The following is a 10,128-nucleotide window of genomic DNA, read 5'->3' as shown; positions in this document are numbered from 1 at the left end:
GACAGAAAAATAGGATACAAAAAAACAAAATCAGACAAGGAATGAAAGAAGCCAGTGTCTCATACTGGAGCACTGCGGGCAACGCCAAAGACAGCCATCAGGGCTCAGCCACCAGATCCTCCTCCGTGCAATTACAACTCCTTAAAGGTCTGCAGCATGGAATGAACTGCGAGCTCATGCAGTTCTGCATTAGACACCTATAGGGTTCCTCTCGCTTCTTTTCTGCAAGAGAGATCGAGAGAAAGAGAGGGTCAGGAGAAACCTGATAAAGGAAGAGTGAGGGAGAGCGAAAAACAAGAATTGTTAGACAGGAAAGGAAGAAATCATACAAGAATGCAGAGCGAGGAAATACAAGCACCATAAAGCCAGAGAGACAGGAACTTAGTATTAAGGAGTTACTAGAATGTCAAACAATAACATAAAATAAATATTAATTGTGTATACACTGAGCATTTACACTGGTGAAGTCTGTCTCCTGGTGAGGCTCATCACACTTCTGTGCCACAGATCTTTCTCTGGCTCACTGTTCTAAGTGAGATTCGTCTCCCCTCAGTTTAGACGTTTCACTTTCAGGCATCTGAGTTATCATCCCAAGTTCCTGTTATAGTCAAGAAATAAAAATAGGTGCCTCCAAAGAGCAATTCATTTGACCTACCTTAGAAATCTGTCTTCAGATGAGATGAACCGCTCTCTAGAAGAACCTGTTTCTATAAAAGGAGCCAACGGTAACTAGCTTAACATTAGATATGAGAACTTTAATAATATCAGAACTTCTGACATCATCGGAAGCAAGTTACTTTGGCTGGTTTTCTACATTAGGATGAACCTTCCATTTTCAGAAAAATATACTCAAGGATGAAGTTCAGATCCTTTGCCCTAGTAAATCCCTAACTCTTTAGTCTACAAACTGTGTTAAGAAGCCACTGACCATGACCTACCATATGTTATTTTATAAAAAGGGTTCTCAGGTGATCTTATGTAACCAGACAGGGGAAGATCATGCTGGCATGCATTATATGAGGACTCAGGATTTGACCTTGAGTCAAGAAGACAAAAATCTCAGATATACCCTGACCAGCTGAATCAAGACTGTGGTCCCAGTGCTTTGCTGCAGTGAAGTAAATTCTGTCCTAACGTGCTTTCAGGGACAGATCAGGAGCCTAATGAGACCTGGCACTCTCAGCATCCTGTCAGGGTACTGAGCTACTGTATTAGACTTCATCATAATTGCAAAAAATGACAAATTTGCCTCACCCTGTGGTCTTCTAAATCTTTCTACTGAGCAAACTAAGCACTGCTTGCATTTAAACAAGCTTGTTGGCAAATTGGTAGAGATTTATTTTGTCTTTCGGACCAGCTGATTAAAATCGTCTTATAGGAGACACTGGACTGCCCCTCTCCACTGTGTTGTGGAGTTATTAGGAAGCTGTTGCAAAGAGCTGCAACTTGTTTTGTTCTTTAATTTCATGTCTCAACTTGGCAAACACACCTTATGGCCTGTCCTCCTCCACACTATATGCTTCCTATAAAGCCACTCAGAGTATCTGGGGAAAGAAGGTAGACTGTACTCCTCCATCACAATTATAACTAGCAGCAGATCAGTGAGAAGAAGAAAAACTACTTTAGTTCCTTACTTGCTTGCATAGTCCCCTAGTATAGAAGAAAACTACTTCACTGCTTCTTTCCTTCCCTGCATTCTTAATAGAAATCCCATCTTAATAACAAAGACAAATTAATGACCCCTTCTCTTCCAGAACAAAATAAATACATCTCTACCACAACCACTTGTGCTAGATACTAGAAAACAGACATCTCACCAGCAAAACTGATTTCTAAGTCCCAATGGTATGCACAGCAGTAAGACAGAATGCTAGAAGTTTCCTATTATTTTGTCTGCAACCCTTATAAAATGGACAAACTCCCTGCCCTAATAAGCACCAGACAATCTCCAGAAGCTGTGTAGCAGTATCATTTGGCTGGAACACAGCAATTATCTAACCAAGTGGCTGCCAACACAGGAGAAAAGAAAACCCTCTTGAAAATCTGTTATTTGCTGTGGGAGTCGGGAGCTTCTATCTTAATACACATCTTCTTTCTTTAAAGACTTCCAGCTATTTTTTTTTCCTCTATGCACATTAAGACTTTCTTTACTACCTTCTGTGCATATATTTATATGTGCTGGAGATGGGTGGTAGCTGCAGCTTTACAGTGCTGACAATGGCAATTACAGTCTTAGCCACAGAGCGCAAGATCTCATTTAGCCCATAATGCACCCCAGAGTCTGGGACTGAAACTCCATGCCTCTGGGTCTGTAATGACTGCCAAGCTCCAATATCTGTAGATTACAGGAGCCATGTGGGACTCGGATATGAGCAGTAGTTTTGTGTGGGTCTGGGAAGAGCAGCGGCAGCAGAAGGAATGGCCTCAGCACCAGGGAGCCGGAGTCCTGCTCTGGCTGGCACACACCAGCCTGACCTTCTGGCATGGGCGTACCAAGGACACCCTGACTTCAGTGTCCAAATACTAATCAGAAACAGCAAAGCAGGCCCCAGTTCCCCAAATCCTCACTATTTATTTTCTCTGTTCTAGTATTTGGAGCACCTTTTGGCCAGCTGTATTTTCTGTAGGCTCAGACAGAATTGCAGGGATATTTGAGCTTAGAAAATAATAAATACATTTGACTGAACAATGTATTCCACAAGCTCCTTACACAGAGTTTAAGAGTAGTCTGTCTTGTTCCATTTCTTTTTGCTTCCCTGACAAGAAATAAATTTTATAAAAATAAAAGTTCTCACGTTACCTAAGAAACACTTGATTATTTCACCTGTTTTTTTAAAATACTTTCTGTTCAAATTGTAGAAGAATGTTCCCTTTTAACTAAGCATCAGAAGACTGTAATATTAGGCAAACTGAAGGTTAGAAACTGTCAGAAATATTGCAGTCTGACTGCAGAAAACTGGTCTTTCATAATAACCCTTAATATGGAGCTGCATTGTGCACAGACTACAGTTACCAACATTCAACTTCACATCTTACAAGATGTCTTCGGCCCTGCAGCACTGTGAAGTATTGCAGAGTGGGACTTGTAGTCTATAAAAGGCAAAAAATGAGGGTAATTGTTGTTGGATCAATCTTTTAAGATGAATAGTAGCATCATTTGTACCAAAGGAAGTATTCAACCTTCTTCCACCCCAAATTTTTGCGATAGACAATATTCTGTCATCTAGAAACTTGTCTAAATCTTTTCCTGCTCACTGCAGCTGCTCAGCAGTTTCTAATATTTATTTTTCTAATTGGAGACAAGCCTAGTGGAAAAGACTAATTCTTTGTTGCAACACAGGTTGCTGATAAGCCTGTTCTTTAATGCAGCAAGATGCTCTCTGTGTGGAAAAGATTGTCAACAGAGGGAAAGCAGTTTGATTTGAAACTCATATTTAAAAATATCCCAAATCCCGGTGACTTAGTTTTTATTGAATTCTGAATCCACATTCAGTAATTCAAGCTAAAACTAATTTCTGTGTTGTATATGACTCCTTTTCCTCAGATAAGAGCCTAATCCATAAGCTTCAAACGCGAACATTCAAAGAGACTCTTTCATAAACCTTGATTTCAGTGAAACTAGCTGGCATTAGTCATGGCATGAAAAACAGCCAGGGTGCTGAGCTGTCTTGGCTTTATAAAAAGTCAGGAAAAGATGAAGTTCAGCACCAGCCCACACTAGCAAACAGTGAGTATCTTTTTCCTTTTTTTCTTGAATGAAAATGAACAGTTGTGACTAGTAGCAGGTCCCCATCTAAGACTAGATCACTCTATAAAGATGGTGTATCAGATAGACGTTGCTTGAACTTGGCTACTTTTATGATAAGGCAAATACAGCTCTGAACTACATGATTTCTAGAGGCTGTTTCCAGATGGGTCTGTTTTCACACAAGCACTTCTTTGTCTCCACCCACCTTCGTCTGTGCACAAGCCAAGGTGGCCCCAGTAGCAGTGTCCCCTCCTGTCACAGGGAGGGTCTTCAGTCTACCTTTTTTTCCCCTTCCTGAACAGCTGATTAATAAACTGATTTAATTGCCACGATTGCAAAAATTAGGGGTCATAAAACATAATGAGCCATTCCCCATGCATAGCCAGACCTAGTTCCTGCTACAGTTTTCTCTTTGGAGCTGTCGCAAATATTATTCCCCAGCTACTTGCAAAGCCAGCAGTAAGACTTCAAGTTAGCAGTCTGGATTATTTAAAAGTGATCCTTATGGCTGTGTCTAAAAGCAAGTAAATTCCCACCCCACTAGAGGAGTATTGCTGAGTCTTTGCCAGCTCGATACGCCTCTCCAAACCACGGCACAACACCAAATAGCCTTAGCTCATCATTTCAAGGAGCTTCCTAATGGACCTCCTCCTGGCTGCTGTAGAAAATCGCTTTCCTGCTTTCTGACCTGAAAGCTTTTATCATTTTTCAGCTTACAGAAGGACCACAGCCTCACTAAGAGGGGATCCTTGCCACCATTTGCTGACTTTTCTGAAAATGCCTTTCTAAGGCACTGGCCTTAGTCATTGCAAGGAGTGGTCCCCTCTTAAGGGAGGCAGCCCCTGATAATACAGCAAAGCAGACATCGACCCAGGTCACCAAGCTCTACTGCTCCCCACTGAGGCTTGCCTGTACAGGGGCCCAGGAGTCCGGGAAGGGTTCCCCATGGCAGCATCTCTCCCTCTCCCTCATTGCTTGCTTTGAGCTCTGCCTCGTCCTTCTTTCCCAAGTCAGGAGAAGACCAGCTTGCCATTCTCAAGGTAACTGTGAGCCAGGGCCTGGTCACAAGCTCCAAGGCTCTACATGTGGCTAAAGCCAGGTCCATAGAGGGCCAGAGCTACCCAATGACTGACGGTGCCACTACATGGAGTTTGGCTGTGAAGTGCTCCCTGGGGCTGGTGGCTTCCACCTGGATACAACCCTGTGCAAAATGCTCTAGGGGAACCTGCTTTGGCAGGGGGTTGGACTAGATGATCTCCAGAGGTCCCTTCCAACCCTAACCATTCTGTGATTTGTGGCTGCTCTGTGGACTCAGGTTTGAGTCTCTGCAGGTCACTCTACAGGCAAAGGCTCCCAGAAGCTTTGGCCAGCAGCTTTGCTCCACTAAACACTTCAAGATTAGCCTAGTAGTCCATTAATGGAGACTGAGTGGCACCAGAGCTGATCACTGGCTTTTTTGATAAACCCTTGACAAAATATGCTGCTTTCACAAAATGCTCAGAAAAGACCGTATCCTTCAACAAATAAAAATCTTAATAATTTCCTGGGTTTATCTCGTTTAATTGGGAAAAGCATGGCAGTAATTTCATGGAGATCTCACAGTACCTATTCCTCTTTTGAGGCATTTTTCATCCATTTAGAAAGCAGGAATGTTTTCAGTTTTCGTAACAGGCATTGAACAGATGGGTGGGCAGACGGTGGGTATAAAATAGTGCTGCAGGAAACAGCCAGGGAAGCAGCTTGCTCCCATCCATCCCTGCTTGTTTGTTAGAGTAAAGATGCTATTTGAGGTGTGGACTATAACGGGGCAGTGCCTCAAAAGCATAAGGCCTAATCTCGTCATGGTACCTTTGCTAAATAGCACCCACTGACTTCAGTGGTTACGGGGCCACACTCAACAAACAGCACGGTTTAAATGCTGCCTGATATAAAAAGGGCATTTTGTGCGACTGTTCTGCCTTCCATGCCACCTGGCATGCTATAGGAAACCAAACAGGAAAAAAAAGGGGTTTATGTAATGCCTTTATATGGAGAGCAGTACATATAGCTTCAGGATGCTGAAAGCTGCAGGACAGAGAGAGAGACACTTGCTCCCTTAGAGAGGCAATGAATTGGTACCAAATCCAAGAGTTTATGTCTTGGCTGACCTTTTCTAGCACTGACGCAGACTTGCCAAAAGACGTCTCATTCAATTGCAAGCCTCCGGCAAGCCCCATCCTCTCGGACACCAGCTTCATACCTCCTTTCCCTTCCAGCTTCTCTGCTGGCAGGCATGTTTTTGGTGGGACCAGGTTCTCCCCTGGCACTTGACTGCTCCCACCTGCATCTTTGGTGAAAATCTGTGCTTTATCAGCTGCTTTGCCCTTCCCAATTTCCTCACCAGTGTCCCTGCTTCTTTCTGACTTCTGTTCTTCTCTGTCTTCTCTTTCAATGTTGCCTCCTGTATTACCTCCACACTGCTGAGGGGCCTCTCTCTCTCTCTCAAAAAGCCCCACCTTTTCCTCATCACTGTCCTCACTGCTACGACTGGTTTTCTAATCTCTTACTTCTGAATTAAAGCTATGCAGATGCAAATATTACAAAAGATAAGGCTAAAACATTACCCTAAAGAACTACGAATATACATATATCATGAAGGACAGGGCTAAGAAATTATCCTAAAGAGCTTCTGTTTTCAAGAGCACAAGTCCTTCAAGTACGATTTATATGGAAGACATATGAATAATCGAAGCAGAGGCTGGTTTAGAGTTATAAAACAGGACTATGGCTTTAATAACATCAGCTCTGTACTTCAAAGGGGGACCTGGCAGGAATCAGGTTTTGTGAATACGAGTGTCATGAACCAAAACCCATCAACCTTCCCTCCCCCAATTAATATATATTGATAGCCAAGATTGAAAGCCAAGTGTCTTCTGATTAATTCTCAAATGAGCATGTGTATTTTCTTCTAGCTTGTCTTAGTCCAGATGCTGTTCTGCATTTTTAGCCTTTACTCCACAAAGACTGTTTGTAATTTTACAGCCAGGCTCTTATCCCTGAAAAGCTGCATGTTATGAAGGTTATTAAAATTTTATGAGTGGTGGATCCTCAGAGCTGGTAAGTCGGGGCAGTCCTGTTCCACATCAGTGCTATCATGCTTTTGCAATACAAAGAGGTGCAACTGGGAGTTTAAATCCTGGCTGCTATTTACTTACCTCACCTTATTCTTCCTGTAGTTTACTGATTTGAATGCTTAACTGTTACATTCTTTCATAAATATCCTTACAATGTTTTTTCTTGTCTTCAAAGATTTATTCTTATCCCATCAAATATATACTTATTAAGGAGACTTTTCTGTTTCATCTGATTATTAATTCCAAGTTCTAGTAGAATAAAAAACTTATGTAAACTGGAAATCATGTAAAAACATTTATGACAACATGAAATTAGCTGATGACTTCTATCCAGCTGTCTATATCATTAAAATATTTTCCATCATTACCATTACTTGTTACTGCTGCAGGCAGAGAGACTGAAAAAATATCAGTTATAATACATGCTTGCTATTCAACTCATTTAGAAACCCTTTCAAAATATTTTGGGGTATAATGACTTGTCAAGGTTATGGAATTTCACACAGAGCTTAGAAATTTCCTTACATTACAATTCACTGATATTATGTAACCCGGTATTTTTTCCTCTAAAAGTGGCCACTGGCTAATTTTGGATATTGCATCTGATGAATTATAAAAACAGAACAACCAAAGGAAGAGATTCTTCATAACATCAGGTAAGTCTTTGATTTATATGCAAAAGCATGCAGATTTATTATATCTTTTCAAATATTTCCTTTAAAAATGTCGTTAGCAGCTAGATTCACTAGGGAGTTCAGAAATCAAAAACCACAGTGGTTATTTCTGATAACAGATGAGCTATGTTTTTTTTCTTACCACAGGGCAGAAGAAACTGCCTGTATATAAAATGCAAAATGATGGCTGTTCCAGAAGCATGAAAAATTAGAACAAGAAGTAGAGATGAGATGTAGTTTAAGATAAGACAAAGTTTCCAAGAAGAAAGATCTGGCCACTGAGGAATGACAGAGAGAGGTTTGTGACTCGTAGACAATGGAAATGAGAAAACCAGGACCAGGACAGGGAGACAGAGAAGAACGGTTGCACTCTGGTCAACAAAGAGGAAAATAGAATGATTTAATGTATTAGATCACTCGGTGATTGACAGGATAACTGCCAATTGACAGGATGTTGTAGAGTGCCCGTTGGCCAAACAGGAAGGAAAGATACTGTAAAGAAATGGGAAAGTAAGACACATTTGCAAAATTCTGACCTGTAGGAAAACTAAGTACGCCCATAAAAGAGAGCTCCAACTACCCAAACAAGTCAGACAGTCTTGTTCAAAACAGCCTGTTTTGACCTTAGCTGTGACTGAAGGTTTACTGTTTTTTTTGTTGTTGTTGCTGTTGTTTGTTTATTTTGTTTTTTTTTAAGTTCCAGGTCAAGTTCAACGAACTTTCAAAAAACCAATCAGATTTAAGAAAGAATAGTCAATTTGACACTGTTTGGTTAAAACAAAGATTTTGAATAATAGTTTGGATTCATTTCTGGTTCAAGGATGCAATGTTTAAAACAAGTTTGCAGATCTGAATGTAGTTTGGTGTGATGCCTTCTCCTCTAAATGGAACTGAGAGAACATCCTGTAAAGGACAAGGAGACAGCAGATGGTGTGCTGTCTCCCTGAGGCAGAGACACAAGGTGCCACTTGTACAGCTACTGGCAGGTCTGCAGTGAGGTATTGCAGTATCAGAACCAGTTTTCAGAACTGACACAAAAAAAGAAGAAGAAAAAAAAATGGTCAGGCTTGCTTGAGTCTTGGCAGCAGGAAAGCAAGCAGCGAAGAAGTCAAACCAAGCTAATTCTCTCCTCCTTCTCCAGTAGATTACAATTCTAGGGCTATGGCCATTACAGACTATAACGCCAAGTGAGTTCATCTAAGGATGGCTGGGTACCTACCCCTACATTGCAGTGTAGCCTGTACTGTACTTTGAGATTCAATAGGCTTGTGAAATCAGTAATGAGGACACACTGAAGACAGTGGCCTAATGATGCTGCACTATAGCAACTTCATGGTTTATAGACTGTTTTAGAAAAACTCAGAAGTGGGCTGAAGGAAGTGCACAGACAGGTGGTCATCCTGGAATTCATTTATCTTTCACTATCACCTGAAGAGAGAGACTAGAGTTTTTTTTGTCTGCTTGGTTTTTGCCTAGGTAATTGTTATAAGACTGATGGTCTCTCTTCTGCTAGTGCATTTGGTTAGCCTTCCACAAGGTAAAGGGGTTATATGATTTGTCTGGAATCTATGTCAGCATTATGAAAACTTACCGCTGAGGGAACAGTCCAGCTAAACAAATCTGAAGGTATTTAACAAAAAAAGGAAAAGATTAAAAGAGGAACTGAGTGCCAAAATAAGGTTTGCAAACAAAATTAATCAAGACATCAAAGCACACGAGGAGCAAAAAAAAAACCTCTCTAATTGCCTATAGAGCAATACCAGAGACCTGATTAATGAACAAAAAGAATCAGAATTGCTCATTAAAGTGCATACTTTTCTGCTAGCAGGTATTACTGAGACATTGTGGGAACATTTGTATGGCCAGAATTGCTAGAACTACTGGGTAGATCCAATTTCAGATGAACTAAGTGGGCTGAAGGGCAGAAGTTTGACAGGGTCAAAAATTACTGCTCTCATATCTAGAAAACACAGTGTCTTGGATTCTTAGGTATCAACTGTTCCAAGACTCAAAGCTGTAGTTGGTGTTCACTTCTGATCATAAAAAAAACAGACTAGAGAACAGGATACACACCATCTTACACATCTACTGATAACTTAGAGTCATGAGGGAATAAAGCATTATCACGAGGGCTTTTGTTCTGCATGACACTGCCAATACTAACCTGTCTATGTATGTTCATGTCTTAAATCAGATGTGTTCATCCAACACAAAGGAGTTTTTTATTAGGCCTCATCTTGACAGATTAATAGGGTTTGGAGCACAAAGCCAGAAAGTTGCAGTAACATGTGACGTGTTGGCATCACAGAAAGGGCCTTGCTGTGATCTATGTGGTCACATGGACGTGATCACACAGTACAGTTGTAATCATGACTTTATATGATGGCTTTGTGCAAACAGAATGAGAAATAAATGGAAATATAGATAATGGATTGTGTTCTTGAAACTGAAAACAAAGTAGAGGAAATGAATCATTTGGAAAAAGTAATTTGCCAGAATCTATGCGAACATGACTGGAAACTTAAAATCAATACCAGAAACTGTAATCCCTCTACTTAGATGAAAATAACAATGGCAGAAAAAAAAATTGGTT

This window comes from Nyctibius grandis, chromosome 5 (assembly GCF_013368605.1).
Source record: "Nyctibius grandis isolate bNycGra1 chromosome 5, bNycGra1.pri, whole genome shotgun sequence".
In the NCBI taxonomy this organism is placed as follows: Eukaryota; Metazoa; Chordata; class Aves; order Nyctibiiformes; family Nyctibiidae; genus Nyctibius; species Nyctibius grandis.
This window is presented reverse-complemented; position numbering follows the sequence as displayed.